A 20948-nucleotide genomic window follows, 5' to 3' on the forward strand; every position below is an offset into this window, starting at 1 on the left:
CCCCAGCCAGCCGCAGCACCAGCAGTGCCCCGAGCACAACAGATTATGGCTTCTATTAAAAAAAAATAGATAATGAAAACATTAAGACCTCAAATAAGCAGAGGATTTTTCAAAAAAAAAAACAAGAAATTTTTGGGGCTGGAGTGACAGCACAGCGGGTAGGGCGTTTGCCTTGCACGCAGCTGACCTGGGTTCAATTCCCAGCATCCCATATGGTCCCTTGAGCACCGCCAGGAGTGATTCCTGAGTGCAGAGCCAGATGTAACCCCTGTGCATTGCCGGGTGTGACCCCAAAAAGCAAAAAAAAAAAAAATAAAATTTTTTTTTACTAAAAAAAAAAAATCAAGAAAATGCAAGTAAAATTTTGTTTTATTTCAGCTTATAAATGTATTTTCTATAAAAGCAAACCTTAATTAATACTCAGGGCTGGCAAAAGGGAAAAGGAATGAGAGTTTTACATCACAGCTTATGGGTGTGCAAATGGTACCACTCTGAAAACATGTTAACAAAAAGTATACCAACATCTATGTCCAATAAGGCAATCATTTACTTCAGGGAATCTACCATAAGGAAATAAAAACATATGTGGGAAATGCCTATTCACAAGTATACTCACAGCAGTAACTGCTCATAAAAATCAGAAATGAGTGTCCAACAGTGGATGATACACTGAGTCAGGTATTATGCTACTATTTGAATCAGATTCATAATGTGAATATCTCACTGAAACTAGTTTTGTTTTCTACTTTTTTAAAAAAGCATTTTTATTGAGGTACTGGGATTGACAATATTGTCAAGCATCCTTTTCATTATTCTAACACCACACTGGGCACCAGAGAGCCCACATCCCTCCGCCAGTGTCCCAAGGGCCCGCCTACCCTCACCCAGCCAAATAAGCTCAGTTCTAGATAAAAATCTTTAGTTTTGTTTTTTAAATGAATCGCTGAGGGCCAGAGAGAGTTCAGTTAGAAGCTTGCCTTGCCTACAGCTGATCCCAGCTGGATCCCGTGCACTGCATATGGTGTCCCAGCACTGCCTAAGCACCACTGGTTAAGTTCCCCACCCTCCCACCCCCCCAAAACGCAGCATTCAGCTAGTCCCTGAGTATCACTGAAACACTGTGTATGTTCTTATCATCTAAAACATAAGTATGCACTTATGAAAATAATAGTAGCCAACAACCAATGAATACTTCACCAAGTTGAACTGCCCCATACAATTTCTGGCCTTTATGCACAGTCCTTGCTCTCTTATTACCACTGACATCATCATTAGCAGAATTAGCCATTCAAGAAGAGTCTTGGGCCCGGGCCACTCACTCACAGCAGCTGCCCCAGTCAGGCAGTGAAGGAAGGAGGCCTCCCTTGGGCCAGAGCGTTCTGCCAGAGTAGGTGTGGCCCAAACATCTTTTTTTAAAAAGGGGGCCTCCCTATAAACATTTTCAGAATCTCCTTGGGAATCCTACCCTGCCCCCAAAATAAGAGTGCTTTTTTTTAAAGCTGATTTTAGTTATTTCAGAAACAAAAGATATCACACTCCAAATAGAAGCACAGCCCAGAGCAGCAGCCAAAACGAATCAAAAGGCAGGCCTGTTAGTGTCCCATTCACAGAGAATTTCTTATAATACAGTCATATCAACTGTATATTCTTTCATCCCATAACAACCCTGTGGGTAAATATTGCTATGGAATCTCCACTTTCTGAAGAGAATACAGAAACTTCATATTCTCTTCAGAGATTGTTATAGCAACAAGTTTACGTCAGAACTAAAGATCTGACTATAGGGTAAAAGCTATTGTTAACTATAATGAATCTGCTATAAAACATGCACAGCAGTAAATACAAACATAAAGAAAAGATGGGGTAGGTAGGTGACATCAAAACGTGGTTGCCATTGGTTGATGGACTGGGACTGGTGCTTCTTGCCCACTTTCTTTCTCCTTTGCAAAACGTATTCAATCTACATGTATTATTTTCATAATAAAAATAATTATTTTGAGACTGGCAAGATATTACAGCAGGTAGGGAGGGCATTTGCCTTGCATGCAGTCAACAGAGTTAGATCCCCTGCATCCCATACAGTCCCCTGAGCCTGCCAGGAGGGATTCCTGAATGCAGAGCCAAGCATAAGCCCTGAGCACTGCCTGGTGTGGGCCCAAAACAAAACAAAAAAAAAAACTAAAAGAACTACATAGTGAGAAACAGTTTAATTTAAAGAGGAAAAGGAATTGGGGGGAAAATTATATGACGTATACTTATACATCACCTAAGTTCAAATCAAGACGCGTAAGACATCTGTGAGAGCAGGAAACCACAGGGAATGAGACCCAACCCTGAATTCCAGATGAATGCAACAGATACAAAGAAAGGACACAAGATGGATAACTAGCTTCGCCTCAGAAATCTAGATCATTGAGATGAGCAATTACAGATTACATGACAAGTAAATTATACTGTTAACATAGAAGGTGTCTACTGATTCCCTAAAATCAGCCGTCAATATGTTTCAAAATCAAATCAGAGAATAGTTCTTGTCAAAGCTAGAACAGAAGCTTAATGAAGGCTGCTGAGAAATAGAACAAGTATGATCAAATAGGCTAGCAGTTAGGGAAAGAAAAGGGAACGAGATTCAGTCTCCAGAGATGGAGCTCTGGGGCCCGAGCAATAAATAGTACTGCGGGTAGGGCGTTTGCCTTGCACACAGCTGATATGGCTTTGATCCCTGAGTGCAGACCCAGGAGTAAACCCTGAGCACCACCAGGAGTAGCTCAAAACACAAAACAACAAACAACAAAGAAACAACAAGAAGAAAACAAAGACAAAGCTTCACCATTTGCTCTTTTTGCTAAAGCTCTAGCTTCTGGCAAAGGCAACTAGAGAGCCTCACCAAGTCATCAAAATCCCCCAAACATTTCAAAATTTTACCAAGATTGCATCAGGACCTGCAACTGCTCCATTACACGATGGAAAAAGGGGGAAGCTGAAGGGAAACTTAACTCAATTTTTTAGAAGAGTTCTAGAAGAAAGGTTCAAATATTCTGGACACTAGAGAAGACATACTAAAGTGAAAGAGGATTTTACCAGGTTTTCCCAGAGGCAAGGTTAGTAATCTTTAAAACTCCCTCTAAGTAAACTGCTATCCCAGAACAGGAAATTTTTGTGTCTGTTTTCACTCAGTTTTATTCTTTTCCCCCCTCCTCCACTCCACCCTTCCTTCTCCTGCTCAGCCCAGTTCCAATGCAATATCCTCAGAGTTAATCTCTCCAATTTTATACACTTGAAAGGTTGATTCCTTCTTGATATCATCACCGATAGTTCAAATCAAGATGCATAAGAAACCTGTCAGAGCAGGAAACCGAAGGGAGTAAGACCCAACCCTGAATTCCAGGTGAATGCAACAGATACAAAGAAAGGACAGAAGATGGGTAACCAGCTTCGCCTTAGGGACCTAGATTGTTGAGATGAGCAATCCCAGAGGAAATGACTCCTCCACTGAATAAGGAAGATTAACAATAGGCTAGAAAGAGGAGAAGATTCTTAGGAATTAGGACTGAAAATGGACTGAGACAAAGCAGGAAAAGGCTGGGAACTGAAAAGACATCGTAGAGGACTCCATAAGTGGGGCTAACATGTCATAGGGATGCTGTAAAAACTGAGTTGACCATTTATTAATAAAGTGCTATACATGGAAGGTATTTTTTAACTGTTGCTATAGCCATTTATAAAAATTAATAAACTAAGAAAAATTAGTAAATAATATTTACTTAATCACAAAAAACTACTTCTTTTGGGACTCTTTCTAGTTCTGTGCTCAGAACTGACCTCTGGCAGTGCTCTTATGACCATATGTGATGCCGGGGATTAGAACCCAAAGCCAGTGGAATGCAAGGTAAGCATCTCTGGGGCCGGAGCAATAGCACAGTGGGTAGGGCGTTTGCCTTGCACGCTGCCGACCCGGGTTCGATCCCCGGCATCCCATATGGTCCCCCAAGCACCGCCAGGAGTAATTCCTGAGTGCAAAGCCAGGAGTAACCCCTGAGCATCGCTGGGTGTGACCCAAAAAGCAAAAAAAAAAAAAAAGCAAGGTAAGCATCTTGGGTTACTGTTCTCAAAGACTTCTTAGAACTATTAAAAAAAAGAAAAAATATAATCTTAAATACAGTCTTACTGCTGAGGCCAGTGAGACAGTAGAGCAAGCAGGGTAATTGCAGTGAACATGGCAGACCCAGGTTCTAGCCCCAGTACTCCATATGGTCCCCAGACCCCTCCAGGAGTGATTCCTGTTTGAAGAGCCAGGAATAAACCCTGAGTACCACAAGTGTGCCCAAAAAAGAAAAAATATATATAAAATACAACCTAGCTATTACTCAAAATTTAGAACAAGGTAGTATTTATCGAATTAGCAGATTTTTAAAAATCAAGTCTTTCTGATTATGGGCAACATAGGACTGGTTTCCCTGGTTAGAACATGTTGGTACTGATAAGGGTTTTTTGGGGGGAGAGGGGGTTGGGGGAAATACACCTGACGATGCTCAGGTGTTACTCCTGGCTCTGTGCTCAGGAAATACTCCTGGCGGTGCTTGAGAGACTACATGGGATGCTAGGGCTCAAACCCCAGTCAGCCACATACCAGGCAAAACCCTCCCTACCGTACTATCTCTCTGGCCCTGGTACTGATTAAATTTTATAAAGGCATCTTGGCAATACGTTTACATTAGGAAGTTTTCACATCTTTGATCCACTACAACAACTATTACTACACACTTATTTTATGGAAATAATCATAGCTATAAACACAAAGCTAGATTACAGGATATCAACTATGGTACAATTGAAAATAACAATATATAATCTGCACTACTTCAGTGTTGGAAACCATATGACACGCACAGAGGATGGAAAGTGAGTGCTGTTCACATGCTGTGTTTGCCACTGACTAGCTGTGGGGTCTTGGGGCCACTGCTTCTCTTGTCCTTGCTTGAGTTTCTTAACTATAGAAAGAGGCTAAAGACCAAAAGATTAAGAATATGCAGTGTTCCAAAAGCCACTAGATAAAGTAAATTGAACATTATTTGGACATTAGCATTCAGTAGTAGCAAAGATGTATTACTTAGCCAATAAAAATTATTAGTAGATAAATATCTAACAAGGTAGAATTATCTTTGATGAATGCTAGTAAGCTAGAAGCCAGGTTACAAAGCCCAATATGCAATTCAAATTTTGGGGGGAAAATTTTCCAGAAGAGCTACCAAAATACTAACACTGAACATTTTTCTGGGTGATATAATTATTAGTGACTATAATCATCTTGAAATTTCCCAGTAGCTTTGCAATTTTCCATAAGAAACATTATTTATCACAATAAAAATGATATAAATAGGGGCCAGAGCAACAGTACAGTAGGTAGGGCGCTTGCCTTGCACAGGCTAACCCGGGTTTGCTCCCCTGAGCACTGGCAGGAGTGACGCCTGAGTGAAGAGCCAGGGGCAGACTCTGAACACAGGTGGGTGCAGTTCAAAAACAAACAAAAACTGTATTAAAAAGTTGACATAACTTTAAAACAAGCAGGATACACAAGTAGTACAAAGCCTATGTTTTGGGGCTGGAGCAATAGCACAGCGGGTAGGGCGTTTGCCTTGCACGTGGCCGACCAGGGTTCGATTCCCAGCACCCCATATGGTCCCCTGAGCATCAACTGAGAGTGATTCCTGAGTGCAGAGCCCGGAGTAACCTCTGTGCATGGCCAGGTGTGACCCAAAAAGAAAAAAAAAAAAAAAAGCCTATGTTTTGCCACCTTGTTGAACTCAATCCCCCAAGCTGACTCCTGAACAGAGCTGGGTATAGCCCCCAGATACCAACAGGTGTGAGCTCCCCACCCCAAATGCTCATGTTCTAAACCATTTGACAAACATCTCGGTTCATGTTGAGTCTGAAAAATGGGTTTTCTGGGTTAAGTTTCTAGAAAATATAAATATTCAGAGATCTTCTGGGTGCAGACCAAACAGTAAAACTAAAATGAAAAACCTTCAGGTTTAAACCATGATTTGAAATAAGTGTATTCATAAAACATCACAGTAATCCTTCCCCCATGTTGAATTCTTTAATAACAAACACAACTTTGGTCCACACATCTATTCCTCTGAAGCACCTTTCCCCCACATTCCCACTTGCCTACACATGCCCATCCTCATTTCTCACTTTACTTTTCTCCACTGCATTCAGCAAATATAAACCTGGAGCCATTTTGCCTTCTTTCTCCCAAACATAAGCAGTATACGTGTCAGGCAGGTCATATTCTGTTCAGTGCTTCATACTTTGTCTGAGACCACTTTCAGGCATGCAGGCACACAATATTGGTTCAATGAGGGCATAAATTCAATACCATGAGTCGGGTTATACTTTTTAAGGAGAAAATGTGATGGGCAGGAATTGGCTATTTTCAAAGCAATTTAGAGACACCGCTTCACAACTAATCTTGGAAGAGATGCCGAACTGATGAAACGCCCAGGTACGCTAGTATTCAGGCTGAAAACTCTGGGGCCCTCTTTGGAGGGAGGTGGCCAAGTTCCCACCCTGCCAAAGCCCCAGCAGCCACACTCACACCTCACAGCCTCTAGCATATAAATGACCCAGCTTCACTGCTTCACAACTAATTTCGGAAGAGACACCATGCCACAAAATTCCCAGTCTTCAGCTGATAATTTCAGGCTGAATGACACCAGTTCTATAGCTTCTAGGCAGCCCCAAATTCCACAACACTAACAGGCTAGTAGAAGCACAGCAAATCAAATCAGAAAGTTGCACAGAAGGCCACTCTTACACAATAAACAGAAAAAGAAAAAAAAAACACAGAAAGCTCAACTAGCAACTAATAGCTCAGTAAATCCTCAATGATTTTACAGCACCATTGTGAGATATAACGATTTCCACAAATTTTCTTTTAGTGAAGTATTTTTTTGATAGTGCAGCGGGTAGGACATTTGCCTTGCACGTGGTCGACCGGGTTCGATTCCTCTGTCCCTCTCAGAGACCCCGGCAAGCTACCGAGAGTATCCTGCCCGCAAGGCAAAGCCTGGCAAGCTACCCGTGGCGTATCTGATATGCCAAAACCAGTAACAAGTCTCACAATGGAGACGTTTCTGGTGCCAGCTCAAGCAAATCGATGAACAACAGGAAGACAGTGCTACAGTGCTACCATTCTGTTTAACAAGGAATATAAAATATTTTATTTTGTGGCTGCTAAAGAGACAGGTTTGGGGCGAGTGGCTGGGAAACTGGGGACAATGGTGGAGGGAAGGTCACACTGGTGGTTGGGCTGGTGTTGGAACACTGAATGCCCCAAATGACTATTATGTATAACTTTGTAAACCACAGTGTTTAAATAAAGTTAGAAGGGGAAAAAAACAAATCAGGTTGCAGGAGTGATAGTACAGCGGGGTAGGCACTTGCTGTGGAGAGTGAGATCAAAGAGGGGGTAAATAGAGAGGCACAGGGTACATCAGAGAGTTGGAGAGTTGCCATGGGGCTATGAAAACCAGATATCCCAGGTTCTGGGATGCAGTGGAACCCTGAACCCCCTTTGTAGAAGCCAGGATGCAAAAAAGAGGCAAAAACTCCAGGACAGTATCATGGAATAAGAACCAGACAGCAGAAGGCAAGCAGGCGGGGAAGACTTCCAATATGCCCAAGTAGGCTGTCTCTGCAGCAAGGCAAAATCAACTGATAAGCATTTCCCCCGGAACAGAGGGAAAGCACGAAACACTTCAAACGAGAAAGTAAATGGAAGTTAAAGCTTAGATCTCAAGTACAGCTTCTCTTCTGCCATGCCCGTTTTTAGGACTTAATATAGTGCTGATGTGCTACATACAGACCCCTGGTCCTTATCATCCTCAGGACATTTCATTAATCTTGAAATTCTCATGGATATCTACCCAAAAAAGTACTTCTTGCTCAAGAAAATGAAAGTCAACAAATGTTACATAAGCTGTGAAACGTATTAACGACCTACTTAATTCCCGGGTTTAGGCAGTCATTCTTAAGGACAGAGGAAGGGAGTGTCCAAATACCTAAGACAATGTGTTTAAGCAAAAATGAAATAACAAAGCCCTGGTTTCCAGAGTCTGGACTGTCAGAGCAAGGCCTGCAGGCTCCTTATCTGTGCGACTCTACCACCATGCCTCCCCACAAGCACTCCTCTGGGAACAGTTCTGCACCTAGACTCCACGCCTGGGAAGCAATCATATGAAAGAGTTGTTTCTTTTCCAAATATAAACGCTTTCTTCCGTTAGCCATTTTTTTTACTGGGGGGTGGGGTTTCTTCCTCCAAATTTAAGTGACTGCTAGGACAGATAAGGCACTGGGAAGAGGCTCAATGGTGCATGCTTCTCATGTATAAGGCCCAGGATTCAGCACCCCAAAAAGGGTGGGCGACAGCAAAGAATCTACTGGGAGTTGAGAATGTGGGTCAGTTCTTATTTTCCAGTCTTCTCACATGAATTGTTTGATGTACAGATTAATGTACAAAAAAAGTCAATTTCTCTTTCAGTCACTATGTTAAAAAAAATACAAAATCAACTAAGCTAGCTTAAAAATGAAGGCAGTTGGGATAAAGAAGGAACCATTATGACAAAGATAGTTGGAAATGATCACTGGATGAGACTGCATGCTGAAAGTAGGTAAAGGAGCAAACATAATAACCTCTCAGTACCTGTATTGCAAACCATAATGCCCAAGAGGGGGCGGGGTGGGGGAGTGGGAAAGAGAGAGAGAGAGAGAAGAGGAAAGTGGGGGAAGAGAGAGAGGGAGAAGAGAAGAGAACATGCACATAAGAAAGTGCCTGCCATAGAGGGGACATCACGGGAGGAAAATTGGGGATACTGGTCAGTGGTGGTGGGAAATGTACACAGGTGGACAGGTGTTGGAACAGTGTATGACTGAAGCCCTATCATAAACAGCTTTGCAACTGTGTGTCTCACGGTGATTCAATTAAAATAAATAAAAATGAAATTTCTCCGGGCTGGAGAGATAGTACATCAGGTAGGGTGCTTACCTTGCATGCAGCCAACCTGGGTTCAATCCCCAGCAACCCACAGTCCCCCAAGAACCACCAAAAAATAAAATTCCTGAGTGTAGAGCCAGGAGTGACCCCTGAGCATCACTGGTTGTAGCTTTAAAAAAAAAAAAATGAAAATTTCTTATAGAATCCGGTTAAAATAACAATAGGTAACATTAAGTACTGACACTAAGCAATAGTACTAAATACATTACATGAAATACAAAAATTTTATAAGGGGCTGGAGTAATAACACAGTGGGTAGGGCGTTTGCCTTGCACACGGCCGACCCGGGTTCGATTCCCAGCGTCCCATATGGTCCCCTGAGCACTGCTAGGAGTAATTCCTGAGTGCAAAGCCAGGAGTAAACCTTGTGCATCGCCAGGTGTTACCCAAAAAGCAAAATAATAATAATAATTTTATAAGACAGGCACCTCATTATCCCTATTTTAAAAATGAAGAAAACAGAAGCTCAGAGATTCAAGTAACCTACTAGATATGTCATAGAGCTATTTGGTGTTGTGGTTCAGTGTAGAAGCTTTATCTTGGAAGCCTGTGCTCTTACAGTACTGTAGTTATTACTATAAATAAAAGTTTTACTTCACTACACATGCTTTTCCTAAAATAAACACACACAACTGAACAAAATGATCTAGAAAACACAAATCAGCAGGTAGGGCGGTTCCCTTGCACAGAGCCAACCCAGGTTTAATCCCTGACATCCCACATGGTCTCCCAAGCCTGCCAGGAAATGATTCCTGAGTGCAGAGTCAGGAGTTACCTCTGAGCACCGCTGGGTAGAGCCCCAAAACCAAAATAAATAAATTTTGGGAATCGAACTGGGAATCGAACCCGGGCCGGCCGTGTGCAAGGCAAACGCCCTACCCACTGTGTTATTACTCCAGCCCCTTATAAAAATATATATATATATATTTTTATTTTATTTTATTTTATTTTTGCTTTTTGGGTTACTCCTGGCTCTGCACTCAGGAATCACTCCTGGCGGTGCTCAGGGGATCATATGGGATGCTGGGAATTGAACCCGGGTTGGCTGCATGCAAGGCAAACGCCCTACCCGCTGTGCTATTGCTCTAGCCCCCTAAATACATAAATTTTAAAAAAGAAAACACAAACCAACTGCTTAAATAAAACAAGCCGAATATCCATGACCTGTTAATATGGCCCCTAAATATCAACCATAACAGCTTGTGAATCCAAATCCTGATATACCCAGGAACTTTTGGTTTTGTGTTTTTTTTTTTTTTTGGGGGGGAGGGCACACACAGCAGGGCTCGGAATTTACTTCTGGCTCTGTGCTCAGGGATGATCCTTGGCTCAGGGACGAGATTAGATTTCAGGGATCAACCTATAGTACTATCTCTCCAGCCCCTGATGTATGAACTTATTTCTAAGTGAATCTGTCAAAATAAAACTATAAAGATCAGAAAGATAGTACCGTAAGATCCTTGCCTTGCATGTGCTGGCCTCAGTTCAATCCTAGCACCACATGTGATTCCCAGAGGACTGAGTACTGCCGAATGATCCCTGAGCACAGTTGCATGAGGGCCCAAAACCAAAATAAAAAAAAAAAATCTAGGGGGTTAGAGCGATAGCACAGCAGGTAGGGCATTTGCCTTGAATGCAGCCAACCCAGGTTCGAATCCCAGCATCCCATATGGTCCCCTGAGAACTGCCAAGGGTGATTCCTGAGTGCAGAGCCAGGAGTAACCCCTGTGCATCGCCGGGTGTGACCCCAAAAAGCAAAAAAAAAAAAAAAAAAAAAAATCTACCTGAAAATGAAATATGCTGTCCCTTAGAGCTATAAAAATATTACTATATATTGATGTATTTGCTGCCTACTTGTTTAGTTTCCTCCTTCCCACACTTCCTTTCTGCCTGCAGAGCTTAACTTTAAGACCATTCAGCTCCTTCAGCTCAGGAATACCTGTAAGCATACTTTACCCAGCAGGAGCCTGACAGCAGTCACTGCTCTGTGGTGAAACTGTAGACTAAGCTAAAAACCGAACTCAAAAACAAAACACAGCAGTTTAGAGAAATCTTCATATTTAGATCTGTCCATTGACAAAATCCTAAGCAGTTGTTTGCTATTTCGCACTTGAATTCTGCCTTTATGAGCACATTAAAAAAGTCTACCTTTCAATCACCTTTCTTCAAAACTGCCAATTCGACCAAGTTTTCCAGACAAAAAGACCAAAAATACACACCCACATAAACACACATACACACTCTCATACACACACAAACGCAGGTTGAAAGGTCATAAATATGCAACATTTTTAGTCACTCATTTATTCAGTTATGTCTGAAACTTGTTCATAAAATGCTTACAAGCAAATACAATATATAAAAATGGTAGATAGTCATCAATGGACAAACATGTACTTGCATTCGTTTACTCAACCAGTTTTTAATTAATGATCAACTCTTTTTAAAAAATATCTGAACCATGATAAATGCACCAGATAAGAGCACAGGTGCTGATTTTGGTTTGATACTGGGCTCTTTGGTCTAACCCAAAGACCTAGTAAGGGTTCCAGGTTCACAGTTCAATAATCGATTTTATGGAAGCAGACTGCTCAGGGGGTCTCTGTGGGCTTATGATGATTATGTGTGCATAGGGCCTGGCATGTAGTAAGAACATGGTAAATACTCTTTGATGCAAAAAAAAAAAAAGTAGCAGAAGGTGGGAATATGGCTTCAAGGTCTCCAGGCTCCAGGGGTTCAATTCCCCCATAGTTCTCCCCAGCAATCCTGGGGCCCCCCTGAGCACTACCTAGGAGACCTACACCCCTACCTCCATAAGCCCCCTGCAAAAAAGAAAAGCAGCTAAAGGACATGGGCAACAGATGCTCTATTTGCCTTATTAGGAAAATGGGAATTTGCGAACCCTACAGTAGATGTATTACAAATAAGAAATGAGGCTGTATTCACTGTTCCACATTTAAAACAAACAAAAAACCCAAGAATTAAATGACTAACAAGGAAGATCTGGCTAGAGAAAAATCCTGAAAGCTACTAAACTTGGGGTAGAGATTTCTTGTATTTGTGTAAACAGACAATTTTAAAAAAATAATTATAATTCCATCCCCCAGAAAAACAAGTCGCACACATTTCCTCATATTCCAGAGACATCAAGATCTTCACCCCGAGCTACGTGGAGCTAACAATAGTCCCTCCCTGTTCAATAATTCAGTGCCGGTCAAGTTTTCTCAGACAAATCTCCCTTTCACGACCAAGGTGCGCCAAGGGAACTATTCCAGGCAGCTCGGGGGTGGGGGTGGGAGAGGGTGGCGGGACGCCGGCTCGCCCACCGCACGGGGACAGGCAGCAAGCCGCAGCGGTGCCGGCTTCCCCTCCCGGTCCTCAAAACTTTGAGATGACAAAGGACAGAGACAATGGCTCAACGACAATCCTACCTCGACGCGGTGGGGGAGGGAACTGGCGGAGCGGAGGGACTTAGGGGGGGACCGGGGGCTCCCACCCACCTCAAGGATGCGCCTAGCGCTGCTCCTCTCCCTGGGGGCTGGGGGGGCGTCGTGGTTCATTGATGGGAGGGTCCCCCCGGGGCTGCCAGCCCGCGCGTTGGGTTTAGCGCTGAACAGGGCGCCCCGGCCAAGGTGAGCACGGGGACGGGGACAGCTGCCCTCCCTGGGAGCTTCTAAGAAGCTTCACCGACCCGGGGCCGGCGACCTCCTGCCAGCTGGGGGAGAAACGCAGCCTGTCAAGTCCCACCTCGCCCGTCTCGGAGCACGCAAGCCGAAGGCCGGCGCAAAATTAAAAAATAATAATAATAAATAAAGATAATAAAGAGCCATCCTACTGAAGGCAGCGCCCGCGGGAAAGCCGTCCTCTCGGGCGATCTCCCCCGCGCCCCGCGTCCCGCCGCGGGCTCCGTCCCACACGCGCCTCCCGCCGCGGGACTGCTCGCCGGCGTCCCCGGGCGCCGAGCCCGCCGCGGCTCCTGCCTCCGTGTCCCCGGGGGGCGCCGCGCTCCGTCCCGGGGGAGACGCGACCCACTTCCCGCCGCGCGCCCCGGCGGGCGCCTCCCGAGCCGGCCCCCCGCGCGGGCGCCTCACCTGACGTGCGGGGGCCCGAGAGAGGCCGCGCGGGCGGGCGAGCCCGGACGCCCCCGGCGCGCGCCCCGGGCGGCTCCGCACCTGCCGGAAGAGGCCGCTGCGGGAGCTCGGGGGCGCCGCGAAGGGGCCGCCGGGCCCGGCGCTCTCCGCCTCGCTCCCCCGCGGCGGCGCGCCCGCACCTGCCCGCCGCCGCCGCCGCCGCCGCACCCACCTGGAGGCGCCCCGCGCCGGCCCCCGCGCGCCCCCGCGGCTCCTCGGGGCCCCCAGCGGCGCGGGCGTGGCCGGACGCCGGGAGAGCCCGCTCGGCCGCCCCCCGCGAACCTGTTGCGCAGCCTGTCACGGCCGCCCGGGCTCCGCCGCGCCGCCTCAGCCCCACAACAACATGGCGGCCGCGGCCTCCGCAGGAAGCCGGGGGGCGGGGAGGGAGGCGCCGGCCCGGCCGCTGACGGCGCCCGCCCGCCCGCCGCCGCCTCAGCCTCGGCCCGCGGCCCGGCCCGGAGCGCCCGGGACCCACCTGGCTCCTCCTCCCCGCCGTGACGGGCCGCGGGCCGCCGGCTCCCGGCCCCGCCGACCCCATGTCGGTGCTGCCAGAGCGCCGAGCCGGAGCCCGCACCGCGCGGCCGCACCGCCCCTGGGGCTCTCTGGAAGCTTCTCCCCCGCCGGGACTTCTGCTCTGACCCGCCAGCCGGGCTCGTCCCGGGCGCGCGGGGGAGGGGACGCGCCCGCACACCCCTCCCCCCCACATGCATACACCCCCTAACTTGTTGGGCGGGGGGCACCGCCAGGGTGTTGGCACCCGCGCCCGGCCGGACCCCGCCGGGGCGCTGGGCGTGTGCCCACCCCTCAGCCTAAGCCCCCGCAGCGCGGGAAAGGCCGAGCCCACCCCCTCCCTTCCGCCCGCCACCTGCAGCTGTCGCCCACCCCCGGCCTCCTGAGCGCGCGCGAAGCCCCCCGCCCGGCTCCCGTCTCCCTTCTCTTGCCGCCTCTGATGACCCTCCCGAGAAGCCCAGACTCAACTCCCAGCGCTCCCTCCCTCCCCGCGCCACCGGCACAGGCTTTCTGGTCCTTGGGACTCGGGGAATGTTCGGTGGTAACTTTGGGTATTAAGAATAAATAAATAAAAATCGGGGGTGGCGGGGGAGCCTCCTCCCCAGATTTCTGGTGGCTTTAGAGGCAGAGAGGGCAACTGTCCCGTGTGCGGAACTCAGACCCTCCCACCCACCCACCGACCCACCCTCTAGGTGAGGGAGAGGGCTGCGCAGATGAGAAGATCCCAGGCCTCTGGCTGGAATCCTACCTGTTGGGGCCCAGACCTGGCGGGGCTGACGAGGGTGGCAGACCCGGCCTGAGAGAAATGGCTCTGAAGCCTCCTGAACGGCCCGGCGAGCCGATGAGGAACTGAGGAACTATCGGGGATGATAAACAGGCCGTCCCCGCCCTCACACTCTGCTTTGATTAGGACTGATCAAGACAAGACAGACAGGTCCTGGCTTCAGTGCCAGGGACCTGACTCCTTTGTGTTCCTGGAGGAAGTCCTTTGGGGGGTGGGGGTGGGGGCCCAGGGGCAAGTCTGCCCATCGTCCCCATCTGCAGACAAGCCACCCAAGCTAGAAAAGGCACTCTCGAGCACATGATCTGTTCCCAGAACAGACATCACCAATTAATTGCGGTATTGCCTTTCAGTGCCCATACTCAAGCTTCTAAGAAGCCTCCGAATCTTTCTCCCCACGGTCCCCTGGGGAGAGGGTGGGTAAGGGGAAATCTCTTCTCTATTCCTGAGGGGCAGGGAGCCAGCCTTCATTTCCCTCCCATCACTTGATCCCATGTCATTTCTGCACCTGGTGCAATTCACCCCTAGTCGTCTTTTCCTTTGGAAGAAGGTGCCAGGCAGTTCATGGCAGGACAAAATTGAAGTTTATAGGAAAGGAGGTCTATAATGAAGAAAAAGCATTTTGGTTTTTTTTTCTTTTTGGGTCACAGCCGGCAATGCACAGGGATTACTCCTGGCTCTGCACTCAGGAATCACCCCTGGCGGTGCTCAGGGGACCATATGGGATGCTGGGAATTGAACCCAGGTCGGCTGCATGAAAGGCAAACGCCATACCTGCTAAGCTATTGCTCCAGCCCCGAAAAAGCATTTTTAATGGTCTCCCTAAAATAACCTTCCAGTGCGGGATTGGAGTCTTGTGTGCCACTGGGAGCCTGGAATAGCCTAAGGTACTAAAGACTCTCAGTGTTCCGTTCGGAAGCCGGAGGCCAGTAGGTCCCATCCTGCCCTTTCGGAGTTCATGATTCACATAGGTGACACATCCACCATCCCACTTCTGACTTCCTCTTCTCTTTGTATCTGCAAATTCCTTCTTAAGTATTTCCCCAACTTTATCACCTCTGCTTACCTCCGGCACCAACTGGAGACCAGATACCCGCAGAAGCTAAGTCCTACCCAAGGCGTGGGGAGAGTCATGTCAGGTACAAGTCAGCTGGGGAGGATAAGAGCTGAGGGTGGGAACGAGGCCTCTTGCATTTCTCTTCTCCAGTTCTGTCACAGTTTAGGACAGATTCCTGGGCCTGTTCCTGATAACCTCGCTTTTACCATGGGAATGTTGCATCTGTTTTCCTTCCCTGCAAGGCTCCATGTCCCCAGCCATCTCCTTCCTATGTTCTAGCTCCCCCTCCCAGGTCTGCCCTTCAAACGAACCCACCAGGGTAGGAAGGGGCTGTACTCAAGGAAAGCCACCGCCCCGGATTCTAAGTGTCACATACATTGTCACAAATTCATACATCTTCTACGGCAATGCCATATGTCAATTTATAAAGAAATTAAGAGTAATTTATAACAAAAGAGGAAAAGAGCAACGAAAAAGTCTCTATTTGGGGTTGGAGCAGGGTTCTTGCTTTGTATGAGGCTGACCTGGGTTCAGTCCCCAGCATCCTATATGGGCCCCTGATCTCCACCAGGAGTGATTCCTGAGTGCGGAACCAGGAGTAACCCCTGCGCAGTGTTAGCTGTGCCCCCTGCAAAAAAAAAAAGGGGGGGGAGAAGAAAAAGTCTCAATTTATCCAGATACTTGTCATTTCTGCAACTTTTTATTCTTACCTAATAATCCATTTCCATTGAATAAAATTTCCCTTCAGCCTCAAGAATTTAGTGTTTTTTAATAGCTAAGGTCTGTTGGCCACACGTTCTTAGTTTTGTTTTACCTGAGAATGTTATTTTTGCTTTTGTGCCTGAATGACGTATCCTAGTGGTAGCTGGATTAACAACGCCGCACTGAGGACTAAACCCAGGGCTCACAGACACAGCCCGCACAGTACCACTGAGCTGGGTTCCTCGCCATATATAATGACTTTTACTTCTACTGGCGGGGGGAGGTGGGTGGCTAGACGGGGGCATACCTGGGAGATGTTCAGGGCAGGGATCATTTTCAGTGGGGGGACTAAGTTCTCCTGCGGATCAAACCAGCGTTAGACACAGGCTAGGGCAAGCGCCTTAATCCCTGTACTATCTTTCTGCCCCTAGGATATTTCTTCTTTATTCAACATTTTTAATACATTTTTCTCCCTGTCTTCTGCCTTAATGCTTTCTGTGGAAGTTGGCTGTTGATCAAACCATTTTCTTGTTACTTTCAAAATTTATCTTTCTCTTTATTTTTCAATAATTTTACTGTGAAGGGGGCTGGAGCAATAGCACAGCAGGTAGGGCGTTTGCCTTGCACGCAGCTGACCTGGGTTCGATTCCCAGCATCCCATATGGTCTCCCGAGCACCGCCAGGAGTAATTCCTGAGTGCAGAGCCAGGAGTAACCCCTGTGCATTGCCGGTGTGACCCAAAAAGAAAAAAAAAATAATTTTACTGTGAAGTGCATTAGTATGAACTTTGTGTTTGTTCTGCCTTGTGTTGAAGTTGGGCCTGGGGATCTGACTCGTGTGTGTGATGGTACCTGCTCTACCATGTGAGGCCCTAGGTTTCCCTGGGGCCACTGTGTGTATGTGTGGTGGGGGGGACAACCCCCCCTCCAAAGTATGATGTGAAACAGCTCTAGTGGCCCCGACTCTACTGCTTTTATTCTGCTTGGTGTTCTTTTACAGTCTTGGATCTGCAAACTTCTGTCTTTTATCAGGTGGCAACAAATCTTTGCCATTATTTCTTCAAATGATTCCCCCCCCACACCCGCCCCAATCTCTCATGTCCTTCTGGCAATTTAATTGCATGCACAGTTGACTGCTACCATCTGGGGCTCATGTCAGATGTGTTCCACTTGTGTAAGCAGATGCTCCCCCACCGAACACAAACCCGACTATGCCCTCCATCAGGACGTCTGGTACCAGGGATGGGGAGGACCAGGGTGGGGGAGAGGCCAAGGTTCACCGTCTCTCTCTTTTCTAGCATTAATGCCATTGACTACCAGCAGCTGTGCTTTCTGCCCGGGATGCGTCCTGTTTCCATGTATAAATTAACACAGCCACTCAATCCCCTCACCCCCCCCCACAAGTTTATCTACCATCACACTGATCCCATCCTTTCTGAGAACCAGGGAAGCAAAGATCTCTACCCTTCCATTTTATTCCCCCTTGCCCTGCTTCTGAGAGAGCAGCTGGGTGTTCTCTGAGCGCAAAGTGCCCAGGTCAAAGTCAATTCCGGAAGCCTGGTTGAGGCTGCCCCCATATTTGGTCCCACAAGCAGACGAAAAGCAGGCCAGGAATGGGGTGTGGGGCCAGGGTCAGGAAAAGGCCAATGGTTGTCTGACATATATTTGCCCTTTCATTAATTTGATATTTGCTTTCGATCTGTAAGTAGTTATTAAGGACCTATTGTGTGCTGGCTACTGGAAACAAGGAGTTAGCGAGGAAGAGCACCAATGGGTTGCCGCTGGCCCCTGGCCAGTGGGGTTCCTTTGCTCTGCCCTCACACATCCTGCTCTGGACCCTGGGGTGGGCTTGTGGGGGTGGGGCAGGTTTCTGCTGAGAACGGGAGAAGTGGAAAGGGAGACTTAGGAAAGAGGAAGGCAGGAAAACTCACCAGCAGAGAGCAAGGCCCTGTCTCACGATTGGATCACTTAGATCGCAGGAAACCCCAGTGTTGGCCTGAAAGCCTAAAAGTCCCGGAAAGGCAGTACCAGGAGGAGCAGAGAGGAACGCTGGCCCAGACTCGGCCCTGGGCCAGAAGTGCAGGGTGGAGCTAAAGGCCAGACTGGGGCGAGGCCCTGGACAGGACATGCCCATTCAGGGGCTTCCAGTCTGGCAGGCGCAGCTCAGCCAAAGGGAATCCAGCCGGCATGCAAGAGGCCGACGTGCTTCCTGTCTGACAGATTCGCCCAGCTGTCAGCTTGGTGGCCGTCTCCTGCACGGCCCTGGAGGGGGACCAGTTTCCTTCTGGTCTTAACCTCGCTGGCGCTAGTGTAGCATTCCGCACAAGGCTGAGTGCTTTGGTTCTTTCACTTAGCCCTCACCACATTCCTGGGGAGCTCAACGGCTGCCGGTGATCCCCTACCCTTGTTGGTGAGGAAAGAGAGAGGTGAAACCAGGTCTAGGCTCTGGCTGGAAAGTTCCCCCTGGCTCTGGGGGAATTTCCCCTTTCTCTGGAGAGAGAAAGAGGGGACCCTACTGTTCAGGGTTCAGATAGCCACAATGCTGAAGTCGCACCGGGCTGGCTAGCTTTGTGCTGCGTCGCCCAATCTGGTCTGGCAAATGTGTCTCATTCCTTGTATTGCCACTTTCTTCCCCCTACGTGAGATCATATCTGAGCCAATGAAATAGAAATAACCACCAGGGGGCCCTGGTCTCCGCCCCACTCTCTGGGAGAGAAACCTGGCGATTGCCATACTGTAATTTGGTGGCAGGAAGACAGACAGACCCCAGGCCCACGGGAGGTCACTCTGTGCTTGTTTAGATCCGGGCCCCCAGCGCTACTTGGGAGAACCACTCACCCAAATCACAGGGATGAACAGGAGAGAGAACAAAAGGGAATGCCCTGCCGCAGAGGCAGGGTGGGGTGGTGGGGGAGGGGGTGGGGGTGGTGGGAGGGATACTGGGAACATTGGGGCGGGGAGAATGGGCACTGGTGGAGGGATGCAAACGATCACTGTATGACTGAAATGCAAACATGAAAGTTCATAAGTTTGTAACCGTACCTCACGGTGATTCACTAATAAAAATTTAAAAAAAAAAATCACAGGGATGCCAGAAACTTGCCCTGACTAGATCGATGCCAGCTGGAAAACAAAAGCAAGGAAACATTGCCCAAAATAGAGGGGGACTGGCCACCTCCGGGCTGGAGAGGAGCGGCCGACCGGGAGTGATCAGGGCCTAGGTGCGCTTTGCCATGTCTGTTTTTCCTGCTGGGCACATGTATCCATGTATCCACATGAATGATCTGCCCTCCACACACACCAAGCCCCAACGTCTAGTTCTTATCTGATAGTTCTTAATTAAGTAGAACAGTGTAGAAGGTCATGAAGGGTTTATTAAAAAAAAATAGACTGTAGATTAATTTAATCTTGGCATTCCTCAATAGGCGGACATCCTGGGCGTGGGGGGTAATAAATGAGAACCCCTAGTCTCAGAGAGACCTCAGGCCCCTTGCAGTTATGTGTGGGGAGTGACTGTCACCCAGATCTCCCAGCACTGTTTGATGCCCACAGCCAGAGTCTGCAGAGGGGCCCAGGCGGGCCTCAGTACCGGATACTCCTGCCGAGCCAGTGCACGGCGGGTGGCCCCAGTCCACGGGAGAAAGGTAAGCTGAGAGAAACCAGATCATTTCTACACGGTCATATAAATAGGGAATGGAAGAGTGAGAACTTGACTCTGGTTCTTATGGCTCTCAAGTGCATGGTCTTTCATTCTGTGACATGTACTCTTCCCATCCCGCTGTATAGACAGCACCAATAATTTCTCTGGTTTTGTGTTGGTACACATGGGTGCAAACTTCCTAAATAACATAAAAAGCTACCCAAAATAGGAGGACGCAAACTGTTGGCACGTGTCCCTTTCCAGCCTGCCATTCAGGCTCAGAGAGCATGACTCTTCCCCTGTAACCCGTGCAGGTGACTCTAGGCCTCACCACCCACGCCCCGTCCCCACTCCACACCCCCTTCTCGGTCTTGGTTGTGGATGTCCAGGGTGTGACTTACATTCACAAATTCCCTTCACAGCCTCTTGAAAAACTATTTTAAGAAAGATACTTAATAGTATAGGAAGTAAGGAGCTTGCCTTGCATGCCGCTGACTCCAGTTCAATAGCTGGCACTCATATGGCCCCCCCAGCCCCCCAGTCAACATCAGGGGACACTCCTGAGCTGGGATCCTGAGTATCGCCTTGCATGGCCATTTGAACACCTCCCCCAAATACAGAAAACAGAAAAGAGAACTCAAGTGGTCATGTGAAGAGGTGTGCCAACACCGACCTTCCCATGCCTGTTCAGTCTGGCCACTGTGCGTGATAATAACGAATTAAATGAACATTTGCCATTCGTGACCACCCACATTGACCCTATTTAGTAAAATCAGATTATTCAGGGTGCTTAGAAAAGTTTCATAACATTCCAAACAGGCAATTAAAAGAAAATAAAATCTTCTTAATGTGTGACTGGTCTTTAGCTCTGTGAGAGGATCTGACCTGATTGCAGACCATGTTTTCCTTCTTTCCTGAGGTGAGACTGATAGTTGGTCAGGCACGTGTTTCCTACCTCTGCCAGCCCCTGGCATTATGGGAATGAAACCACACAGGATGTACACCTCTTTGTCTGACTTCCCCTGTCCAATATTGTAGACAGTCTATTCTGAAGCAGGAGAATTATTACCA

At 47.9% G+C, this 20948-nt stretch overlaps 1 protein-coding gene across 6 annotated transcripts in view; it reads right to left on the minus strand.

Moving 5' to 3' along the window:
* Positions 1-13895, minus strand: part of ITSN2 (intersectin 2) — a 129580-nt gene extending 115685 nt beyond the window's left edge. Inside the window, exon 1 of one of the 6 annotated variants that reach the window (XM_055119740.1) lies at positions 13664-13882. The gene's annotated coding sequence lies outside the window, so the exon portion shown is untranslated. Of the gene's footprint in view, positions 1-13149; positions 13199-13360; positions 13535-13663 lie in introns of those variants that run through there. The other 5 variants (XM_055119745.1, XM_055119741.1, XM_055119742.1 and 2 more) reach the window with 5 other exon arrangements.
* Between the last annotated feature and the right edge of the window lie 7053 nt (positions 13896-20948).

This window comes from Sorex araneus, chromosome X (assembly GCF_027595985.1).
Source record: "Sorex araneus isolate mSorAra2 chromosome X, mSorAra2.pri, whole genome shotgun sequence".
Lineage (NCBI taxonomy): Eukaryota > Metazoa > Chordata > Mammalia > Eulipotyphla > Soricidae > Sorex > Sorex araneus.